The sequence below is a fragment of the Pyxicephalus adspersus genome, chromosome 6 (genome assembly GCF_032062135.1).
Source record: "Pyxicephalus adspersus chromosome 6, UCB_Pads_2.0, whole genome shotgun sequence".
Classification (NCBI taxonomy): domain Eukaryota; kingdom Metazoa; phylum Chordata; class Amphibia; order Anura; family Pyxicephalidae; genus Pyxicephalus; species Pyxicephalus adspersus.
The window spans coordinates 32,324,230-32,335,841 of record NC_092863.1 but is presented as its reverse complement, the minus strand read 5'-3'; the positions used below and the strand labels follow the sequence as shown (position 1 = coordinate 32,335,841).

At 46.2% G+C, this 11,612-nt stretch overlaps 1 gene segment (V, D, J or C); it reads left to right on the top strand.

Moving 5' to 3' along the window:
- Window positions 1–11,612, top strand: part of LOC140333452 (immunoglobulin heavy constant mu-like) — a gene marked incomplete in the record, with an annotated part of 720,383 nt that overhangs the window by 635,181 nt on the left and 73,590 nt on the right.

Genomic DNA, 11,612 nt, shown 5'->3' with positions numbered 1-11,612 from the left:
TGCTGCTGACTTTAGGACCATATTTGCTATGTGCTTTGCTTAAAATTCTGTCATTGTTTCATGATCCGATATACATTTAAGGCCTGGTCAGTACCAGTATTTTCCAGATACCAGTCCCCCAATCTATCGCCGCAGTATTCACCTATAGCAGCCCCCGCTAGGCTTCGGGAGACTGATTGCGTCTCCTAGCACTCGGTTGACCCAAGACTTGTGCAAAGGAGTACAGAATTATCAGGAAACCCGGAAACAAACCAAGTCAAAACACAGAAAATCAGTCCACCAAGCAAGGTAAAAAGGGAAGGGCACAAGCAGAGTTGGTATCACAAGCAAAGGTCGGTCCAGGCAGATGTCAATAGATATTCAGGAACAGGCAAAGGTCAGTAACAGAGAAATACTCAAAATCACTCTAACACAGGTAAGCCCAGCAGATGCTATAACAGGCACTGTTGACTGGGAGCAGGGAGGCTTTAAAGTCCCAGCAGCCAACAGCAGCGCAGGACCGAGTCAGGAGCTGATGAGCCTCTAGAATCCCCTTCAGCTGTGCGCGGCCCAACAATCAATGCTGGGGTCATCCTGACCCGAATTTTGTTGGATTTGAAGCCCCGAATTCGACCCTCCCACAATGCCTAGGGACCCCCCCTATGATGCCTAGGGCCCTCCAATAACAGGAGGGATGCTCCCCTCCATGTTTGTTGTGGCAGGCAGCCGATTGGCTGTCTGTCACTGCATGCCACACAGGCAGCCATTGGCCTATATAAGGCCAGGGGCTTGCCTGCATTTATCACTCCTGACAGAGATTTGCTAGCATCACAATCTTTCTGTGCTGCTTGGCTTGCTTTGTCAAAGTGAAAAAAAGTGCTTTACTTTGGAAGACTGTGTCACACTCAGACTATTAGTCAGATAGATTGTTGGATTGTACTGTATTGGTGCAGTCCTAAAATCTACTGTACTCAGATAGGTAGAGGTTTTCACTGTTAGATAGATAGATAGATAGATAGATAGATAGATAGATACATAGATAGATATATATACATACATATATAGATAGTCAGTCAGTGTGTTACATACAGGCAGCCAGAGGCAGGGTACTCTCCCTGACTGCGTACACAGTATCACACTTGTACTGAGAGACAGACACACAGACGCAGTGTATACTGCATTATATAGTTTGTATACTGTGCTGCATATTACAAGCGTCACCACTGAAGCAAAGTGCTACATACAACACACACAGCGCACTTGCATTTTTTGTGTCAAACCCCCTCCCCCCAATAAAAAAATCCACTTACTGTACAAATTTACATATACATATAGCATATTAGCTACAAAGTATTTTGCAGGGTGTCAATCCACACCAAAAAATATTTACAATGTCTGGCCAAAGAGGAAAGGGCAGCTTAGGCAGGGGTATCAAGCAAAGCAGTATGAGTTTGTTTTTAGCTGCAGACCCAAGAACAAGAAGCCCTGCTGTTGGTGGTGGGCATCCATTATTGCCACACCATGAACAAAACGTGGTGGAGTACATGACCCAGCCTCTGTCAAGTGATTGTAGCCCCTCTTCATCCCAGTCCAAGACACAGGCATTACAGGTGTCCCAAACAGCCAATGATACACCTGTTCCTCCTAGTTCTTCATCAGCGGCTGGAAAGTCTTGTGTACAGCAGTATGTAGAGGAGTCCCACCGAGGGGCTGGAGAGGGGGAGCTACAAGCATTCCTTTAAAATGCTCAGTTGTTTCACTCATCTGACGAAGAGTCAGTTCACAGGCTTTTCCCCCACTTACTTTTCACCAGAACACTCTGAGCCAGACGAGCCAATTCAAACTGGCTTCAAAAGGCTGCTGCTTCCTTTCGGCACATATAGGGAAACTGTCTCTTCAGATGATGATGATGATGACGTCCTTGATCCGACATGGGGGGAACAAGGAGATCATCAAATGCAGGAAGAACAGGAGGAGGAGGAGGGTGCAGAGCGCCCTCAAAGGGGGAGAGGGAGGAAGAGGGTAAAAGCTGCCAGCACTCTGCATTCTTCAAGTGCCAGTGAGGCAAGTAATAGTCATAAATCTTTGGAAGCTGTCACCACAGCTTTGCCTCAACAACCGCGGACCGCCACCACGAGCACCAGCTCCAGAGCACCTTTCGGCCCAGTTAGATCTTCGCCCATGTGGGCATTTTTTAAAGGCCATAGTGATGACAACACTCTGGTCATCTGCACTCTGTGTTTAACACTTGAAATGAGGCAAAAACCCAAACTTGGAACAAAGTTGCATGAGCACTTATTTAAAAAGCCACCACCTGGTATCCTGCCGGGAAAACCTGGTCAAAGCTCTTGGGCGGAGGTGTGCGACCACCTCCGCCCAAGAAGTAAGCTCAAACTGCTCGATCTTTCTCTGCTGCCTTTCCACCTTCGGCCACCAAAGTTACCCGTGCTGCTGCCAGCAATTTGAGTGGGGCATGTAGCCGAGCATTAGCTTTTTCAGGCTCCACCAGTGGTGAGCAGGAGTTCCAATGCAGATCCGCTGCTGTTTGTCGCATTGCTAGCAGTCACAACTTCTACCCCATTGTCTAATCTTTCTGTGGTTAGCATTAGCAGCATCCAACCTTCCATAACCCAGATGCTGGAGTGCAAGATGAAATATGGCCCAAATGACCCCAAAACAAAGCTAATCAATGTGGCAATTGCACAGCTGATTGCATTAGAGCTCCTCCCTTAATGGCTGGTGAACTCCAATGCGTTCCGGTACACATTCCTCTGAGCGAACCCACAGTACGTTATACCTAGGGGACAGTATTTTGCAGAAAAATGTGTTCCTGCTTTGCATGAACTTGTGCAGAGCAATGTGTCCATGGCACCTGACAACTGACAGTTGGTTGAGCAAGCATGGAGTGGGAAGATATATTTCCTATACAGCTCACTGGGTAACTTTGGTGGCAGCAGGGGAAGATGCAGCTGCAGCAAGGCCTGCATACCTACCTCCGCCCAGAGCACATCACCATGCAATTTCCTCCTCAACCTCCACTTCCACCTCCTCCTTTGACTCTTGTGCCTCAACCTCTTCCTCCAGGGACACTTTGCCATGGAGACCCAGCACCTCCGATTCGGCAGCATCTTTTCACCGCCAGCAACAACCTGCAGTTTACTATTTCGCTGCACAATTCAGGCGTTGCCACGCAGTCCTGAGGTTGCGAAGCCTGGGTTTCCTCAGCCACACGGGCGCAGCCATTCTAAGTGCCTTGCAGGAGCAGGAGGACATATGGCTAACTCCCGACAGACTTCAGCTAGGCAAAGTCGCGTGTGACAATGGGGCCAATCTGCTGGCAGCCCTGCGTTGTGGGAAACTCATAAACATATCTCATCTGGCTCACATCATGAACCTGATAGTACAGCAGTTCCTTAGGTATTACCCAGGCCTCCAGCTGCTGTTGCTGAAGGCCAGAAAGTTGTCAGCGGTCGTACACACCCAGTGCCAGATTGGTGGATTTACAGCGAAATCTCAACCTGCCAGTGGACCTGTTAATTTGTGATGTGGCCACACGTTGGAATTCCACCTTTCACATGCTGCAGCAGCTGGCTGAACAACAGAAAGTGGTGGTGGATTACATGGCAGAGTCTGTTCGATTCAGACATATACCTACACTACCTTTCTTCAGCCCTGCGGAGTGGCTGCAGATAGAGGACTTGTGCACTGTATTGTCACCTTTTGAAGAGGCCACCAGATTGATCAGCAGAGATCAGGCCTGTGTCAGGGACACCATCTCCATCATATGCCTGCTGGAACAGATGATGGTGGATCTCGGACACGACACAGAGCGGACGCTGCATCAAGAGATGACGTTTCAAACATCATCTCGGACATGCGTGCCTACTACGCCTAGTGCATCACAAATCCAGGAAGAGGAGGAGATGAAAGAGGATGAGGAGGACATTGCAGGCATGGGAGAAGGGGAGGAAGGGGCAGAGGAGGATATTGAGGGTACATGGCATCCATCCACCCAAACACAAGGCAGCATGTTCAGTGGATGGCAAGACTAGGTGGAGGAGGAGAAGGAGGACGACCCTGTGCTGTTGCTCGACCCACAGGAGTGTGGGTCCAGAATTACCTCAGCTGTGGGTAGTTTGAACCACATGTCAGCCTTCATGCAGGAGTGCATAGCCAAAGATCCACGCATACAACACATAAAAACAAAGACTGACGACTATTAGATTGCTACGTTACTGGATCCACGTTACAAGCCTGAGATACAACAACTGATCTTGCCCCAATACAGGGGAGCTAAAATGCAGCACTACCAAGAAGTGCTTGTAAGGGACTTGTGCTCAGCCTTTCCGGCTGCCAGCAGCAGCAGCAGGGATCCCTACGACAGTTCCACAAGCCATGGGAGCCAAACAACTGCTTTAGGCGGCATGGGTGGCAGCAGGGGTAGAGGTCATCTAAGCCAAACTATGCAGGCTTTTTTACAGCGGAAGCAAGCTGCCAGTCGTGCAGCAATTGCCAATGACACTCAGCAGCTGTACTCAGTCATGGTGCAGGAATACCTAAGCTCTGCATGGGACATCTGCAACCTGCAAAGCCAGGACCCACTGAGCTACTGGGTATCCAAGCTTGAGCAGTGGCCAGAGCTGGCAGAACATGCCATTCAGATCCTTGCCTGCCCAGCCGCAAGTGTGTTATCTGAAAGTGTTCAGTGCAGCTGGGGGTGTAGTGAGTGACACTAGAAAATGTGGACCCAGGCATGGGAGAAGGGGAGGAAGGGGCAGAGGAGGATATTGAGGGTACATGGCATCCATCCACCCAAACACAAGGCAGCATGTTCAGTGGATGGCAAGACTAGGTGGAGGAGGAGAAGGAGGACGACCCTGTGCTGTTGCTCGACCCACAGGAGTGTGGGTCCAGAATTACCTCAGCTGTGGGTAGTTTGAACCACATGTCAGCCTTCATGCAGGAGTGCATAGCCAAAGATCCACGCATACAACACATAAAAACAAAGACTGACGACTATTAGATTGCTACGTTACTGGATCCACGTTACAAGCCTGAGATACAACAACTGATCTTGCCCCAATACAGGGGAGCTAAAATGCAGCACTACCAAGAAGTGCTTGTAAGGGACTTGTGCTCAGCCTTACCGGCTGCCAGCAGCGGCAGCAGGGATCCCTACGACAGTTCCACAAGCCATGGGAGCCAAACAACTGCTTTAGGCGGCATGGGTGGCAGCAGGGGTAGAGGTCATCTAAGCCAAACTATGCAGGCTTTTTTACAGCGGAAGCAAGCTGCCAGTCGTGCAGCAATTGCCAATGACACTCAGCAGCTGTACTCAGTCATGGTGCAGGAATACCTAAGCTCTGCATGGGACATCTGCAACCTGCAAAGCCAGGACCCACTGAGCTACTGGGTATCCAAGCTTGAGCAGTGGCCAGAGCTGGCAGAACATGCCATTCAGATCCTTGCCTGCCCAGCCGCAAGTGTGTTATCTGAAAGTGTTCAGTGCAGCTGGGGGTGTAGTGAGTGACACTAGAAAATGTGGACCGAATCACTTTTATTAAATGAATATGGCTTGGATCGGCAATGACTTCAACACCCATGTACAGTACAGTTTACTGATTAGTCGTCACCTGCTGCACGGCCTGCTGACACCTTATTGGGAAGAGCAAGTTCACAGCCTTCGGCATCTCCTTCTATTCCTCCCCCAAGTGGCCCTCTAGCTGTACTCTGTCTCTGAGGTCTATAACTTGCAATGGAGCTGTGTAACTGGCTATTTTTTTTTACCGAGCATCTCCCTCGGTGCCCTCTGCCTCTATCTATTTTGAGGCCTATATCACTTGTAATGGAGCTGTGTGATTCATAATTAAATATTTGTATTTTTAGTAGAGAAATATATATAAACTTGTATGTCCTTTTGGATAGATAGCAAGTGGTATCTGTATTTTTTTTTACAGAAATACAGAAGTTTTTCTGGCTTTCTTGACAGATAGAAAGTAGGATCAGAATGAAATATCTGTATTTTTTTTTACAGAAATACAGAAAATTTTCTGTTTATTTTGATAGATTGCTAGTCGTATCATAATAAAATACCTGTGTTTTTTTATTTACAGAAATACAGAAGTTTTTATGTTTATTTGTAAAGATTGCAAGTGGTATCAGAATGAAATATCTGTATTTTTTTTTCCCCAAGCCAGTTCCCTTTTATGTGGTTTTACTAGATAGTAGCTATGGAAAGTGTGATTTTCGTTAATCCATTCATGTCTCAACTAGCTACAGCTTCTACACTGTCCATAGAGGTGATGGCCTCAACCTCCAATGCAGTCCATGCTCCGTCACAGGGCCCATCGCCCACTACTCCTGCTGTAAATGATGCCGACGCCTGCCCAGTACCAGACCCCAGATGCCAGATACTAATGCCGTCCACACTCTGTTTCAGAGCACACCTCCTACTCTGCCTGCTGTAAATGATGCTGCCGCCTGCCCAGTACCAAATTCTAGATGCAAGATACTAATGCCGTCCACACTCCGTTTCAGAGCACACTGCCTCCTCCTCCTGCTGAAAATGATACTGCCACCGGCACAAGTACCAAACTCTAGATGCCAGATACTAATGCCATCCACTGCTTCCTCCTCCCCCTGCAACTCATGCTGCTGCCTGCCCAGTACCCAACTCTCGATGCTGGATACTAATGCCGTCCACATTTGGGCTCAGAGGCCGCCGCCTCCTCCTCCTGCTGTTAGTGCTGCTGCCTGCCCAGTAACCAAATCTGGATGCCAGTTACTAATGTTGCCCACACTTCGTCTCAGGGCCCCCAGCCTTCTACTCATGCTGTTACTGCTGCTGCCTGCCCAGTACCTGACTGTAGATGTCAGATACTAATACCGTCAACACTTTGTCTCAGAGCCCACCAACCACTAATGCACTTGCTCCGTCTCAGGGCCCACCGCCTCCTCCTCCCAGTACCCAGCTCTAGATGACAGTTAACAATGCTATCCACACTTCTTAGGGCTCACCGCCTCCTCCACCTGCTGTAAATGATGCTGCCGCCTGCCCAGTACAAAACTCTAGATGCCAGATACTAATGTCATCTTTGCTGTCTCAGCGCCCACCACCTCCTCCTCCCAGTACCCAGCTCTAGATGACAGTTAACAATGCCATCCACAGTTCTTAGGGCCCGCCGCTTCCTCCTCTTGCTTGAAATGATGCTGCTGCCTGCCCACTAGCCGACTGTAGATGCCAGATACTAATGCCGTCCACACTCCGTCTCAGAGCCCCCTGCCTCCTCCTCCTTCTGCTGTAACTGATGCTGCCGCCTGCCCAGTATCCAACTCTAGATGCCAGATACTATTGCTGTCCACATTCTGGCTCAGAGGCCGCCGCGTCCTCCTCCTGCTGTTAGTGCTGCTGCCTGCCCAGTAACCAAATCTGGATGCCAGTTGCTAATGTTGCCCACACTTCGTCTAAGGGCCCACCGCCTTCTACTCATGCTGTTACTGCTGCTGCCTGCCCAGTACCTGACTGTAGATGCCAGTTAACAACAATGTCCATGCCGCATTTTACAAACTTACAGCTAGCAGATAGGAAAAGGCAGTCAACCACATAGCAATGTCTCCAGTAGCTACAGCTTCTACACTGTCCATATAGGTGATGGCCTCAAACACTAATGCCGTCCTTGCGCCTGTCTCAGGGCCCACTGCCTCCTCCTCCCAGTACCGAGATGACAGTTAACAATGCCATCCATACTTCTTAGGGCCCACCGATTCCTCCTCTTGCTTTAACTGATGCTGCTGCCCGCCCAGTACCCGACTGTAGATGCCAGATACTAATGCCGTCCATGCTCTGTGTCAGAGCCCACCGCCTTCTGTAGATTATGCTGCCGCCTGCCCAGTACAAAACTCTAGATGTCAGATACTAATGCTGTCCACGCTCCTTCTCAGAGCCCACCGCCTCCTCCTCCTGCTGTAACTGATGCTGCCGCCTGCCCAGTACCGAGCTCTAGATGCCAGATACTAATGCTGTCCACATTCTATCTCAGGGCTAAATGCCTCCTCCTCATGCTGTTACTGCTGCTGCCTGCCAAGTACCCAACTCTAGCTGCCAGTTAGTAATGCCTTCCACACTTTGTCTCAGAGCCCACCCACTCCTCCTCCTGCTGTTACTTCTGCCGCCTGCCCAGTACCCAGCTGTAGATGCTAGTTAACAATATTGTCCATGCTGCATTTTACAAACTTACAGCTAGCGGATAGGAAAAGGCAGGCCCCTACACAGCATTGTCTCCAGTAGCTACAGCTTCTACACTGTCCATATAGGTAATGACCTCAACCACTACTGCCGACCTTGCTTCGCCTTGGGGCCCACCGCCTCCTCCTCCCAGTACCCAGCTCTAGATGAGTTAACAATGCCATCCACACTTCTCAGGGCCCACCGCCTACTCTTCCTGCTGCCGCATGACGGCTGTCATAGAACCCCACTTAGGTATATACAGCTAAACCAGATTTACAGCAAAAGACATGGCTGCGTGAGTGGTTGATGGCATGTACAAACTAATTATAGCTAGTGCCAGAGATTGATGGCACACATACACCTTCATTTGCAGATGCTACTGGTGATGTGAAATGTAGTTCAAGGGTCATATCACATCACTCCTTCTGTACCCACTCCCCAACTATAAGTTCAGAGAATCTGCACTGATGACAGTATATGGCCATATACTAAATGAAAAGGAAACACGGGGAAATAAGTTAGTTGAGTGGCAGAAAATTTTTAAAAGTTTGATGTTTAATTTTAAGCATATCTATACCCAAAGCAAACATGTAACATATTGTACATTAGCACTTCTTACATGGGGGGGCTGTAGTTGCTTTCAATTCCCAGGCTCTTTTTTAATTGATTTGACTTGATGATCCTTTCAGTAACACACTCACTTACTGAAATATCACTTACTTACTGCACTGAACTCCACTGCACTGTGGTGTAACCATAGAGTGCTCTATTGATTTAAACTAGAAACACTTACCTTCTATCCCATTACATAGAGAGGACTTTTGTATTTCACAGAAGATAGCTGGAAAAGCTGATAACATTATCTGAGATCTCAGTTAAGTGCACAAAAGATTTCTGTCAGAATCAGGTATTTTGTGTGCTTAGAGAAAACATACATTACAGAAAAGCAGCCACCATAAATAAGGACTATACAGATGCAATACATTAAATTTGTGTTCTTGGGCTTAGATATCCTTTAAACCCCCCGCCCTCTCCTGGCTGTATGATTCATGAGAATTTTTAAATGCAAAAAGCGGTGCATTTAAAAATCCTCATTTTAAATTTCCTTCCTGGTTGCGCCTACCTTCCTAATTGTCCCACCCTCCAGCCATGCCCAGCCAGCACCTGCTTCCCCGGACCTTGCGTCCCTAATGTTTTCACACTGGGGACGCAAGCTTGCACAGATCACCAGCTTGCACAGATGCCAGGCCGGCACCGGCAGGGAAAGAAAACGCTGGACGTTGCTGGAGGACGTTGCTGGAATGTGGGAACAAGGTAGGAGTTTCAACCTCCCTGGAAATTCCACCGAGTGTGGTTCAGAGTTACCACTTTGGTATGGAAAATCCAGCACCAGCCACACTTGGGAATACTGCCAGGGAGGTTTAACAACTAGGCCCAATGATTGTGTTGACCAAAAAAACCCCAAAATATACTATATAAAATTTGCAGTACACCTCTGGGATACATGCACATTTCCCTATGTTTTCTTTCTTAATTTTAAGTCCCTACCTATACAGAAAAACACCTGGTTGATATGCCAGAATTGATTTTTGATCCTAGGTCTTGTGGGCTGACAGTGCATTAGTATACACGATTCAATGACTGTCCCATGTATACTTGTATGCTTCTTTATATGTCATTGAGTAAAGGAAATGTGAAAAGAGATACATTTAAGAATTTGACATATGAAAAGTTCACATCCCCAGTGGTAATGCCAAATGTGCATACTGGCACTTGTGGATATGGATTGTTTTTAGTGGCAGTACGGCGAGAACCCAAGTTGGCTTGGTGACTACAGGAGGCATGATCATGTCAGATTTTCTTCAGGAACAAGAATCGTAAAACTGCAGAGCTGCAGTGAGTACTATGTGCTGCAGGTGTGGCGGGCAGGCAATGGAAATCACATCAAGATGTTGAAGTTATTTCAAATTCTGCAGTTTAATCTTGGTGGTATAAAAGTCTTTTAAAAACCAGCAGGCTCTTCAGTTGTGTATTTGTGGCTCAAAAAAGAACATGGGATGGAAAAAAAAAATTTTTTTTAAAACTGTCTGGAGAACCTATTGTTTTTTAGACCAGTTCATTAAGACAAATGAAGTCTTAAGTAGTATGTTGTTGAGATATTACAACACAGTATTATTTCCCTGTTTCTATAAAATTAGTAAGCAATATATATTAGCACAGCACTACCTAATGAATGCAAATTATCTGCAGAACTGAAAAAACAAGTGCCAACCTGCACAACCAGATCTTATTTTTTTGTTGTAACATTAATGAACAGACATGAAGAATCTTCTGTGGTTACTTCATTGTGGGGTTTTCTTTAAAATGTATGTAAAAAGACTACATTGCATTTTATGTGAAATGGTTAACAAGACTAAAGAATATTTCCTTTATGATTACAGGTGCCTGTTCCCAGATTTACTTCATACAATCTGCCTCAGGAAGTGTACAATCCACATCAACTCTGGACCTGACATGCAAAGTAACTGGAGTCTCTCTAACTGACCATTCCTAGATATGGGCAGTACATTGGCTCTACTTAACAGCACAGAATAAGTTAGTGTGGCTGGGAAGAATAGCACATGATGATAGGTAAAGGGAAGTATATTTCAGACTCAGAAGTATTTCAGAAGTATATTTCAGACTCACTGGAATGATACTCAATGAGTCTGGAACGTATTATGCTGCCAAACATCCACTATTGCAACATATTAAAAGAACAAACGTGTAAAAATATTCACTTGTCGTTAAATGAGTCAGGTGACTTTTCTGTGCAGACACCAACTCCTTACAAAGCAAACCAAGAAATACAAGACATATAAGGAACATTATGAAAAAATGAATTACATTTTTTTTACACTGACCGCTATTCTGCAGGCGTTCAGAATACACTGAGCTATTTCCCCTGCCCACTATTATAATTACAATCTCTTGCTTCTACCAGATTCTTCCCCATGCCATACATACATGTATTCTGCACATAAGGGTAATAAACCAACATAGAACTTTGTAACTGCTGTTTTCTGAATGACCATTACATATTTGTTGGTGCTGTTGATTATTGATTTGATTAGAAACTCTTAAATTGCATTTATTAATTATAGTGCCCTATCAGAATTGTGATGTAATCCAATATAAGGCTGTAAAACACTCAAAATAAATACAAATACAGGCTTAGGTTAAATGAGCAACACAGTTTATTACACAATATGTACTACCACAAAATACATATTTAAAAAAAAAATCCATTATCAAGCAAAAATGTGACTGATATGTACATGTAAACAAAGTTCACAGTTGGAAAGTGCAAGGCAAATTAAGGTATAAAAGATTTTATATACAATTTTTCTTATTATGAACCTTTTTT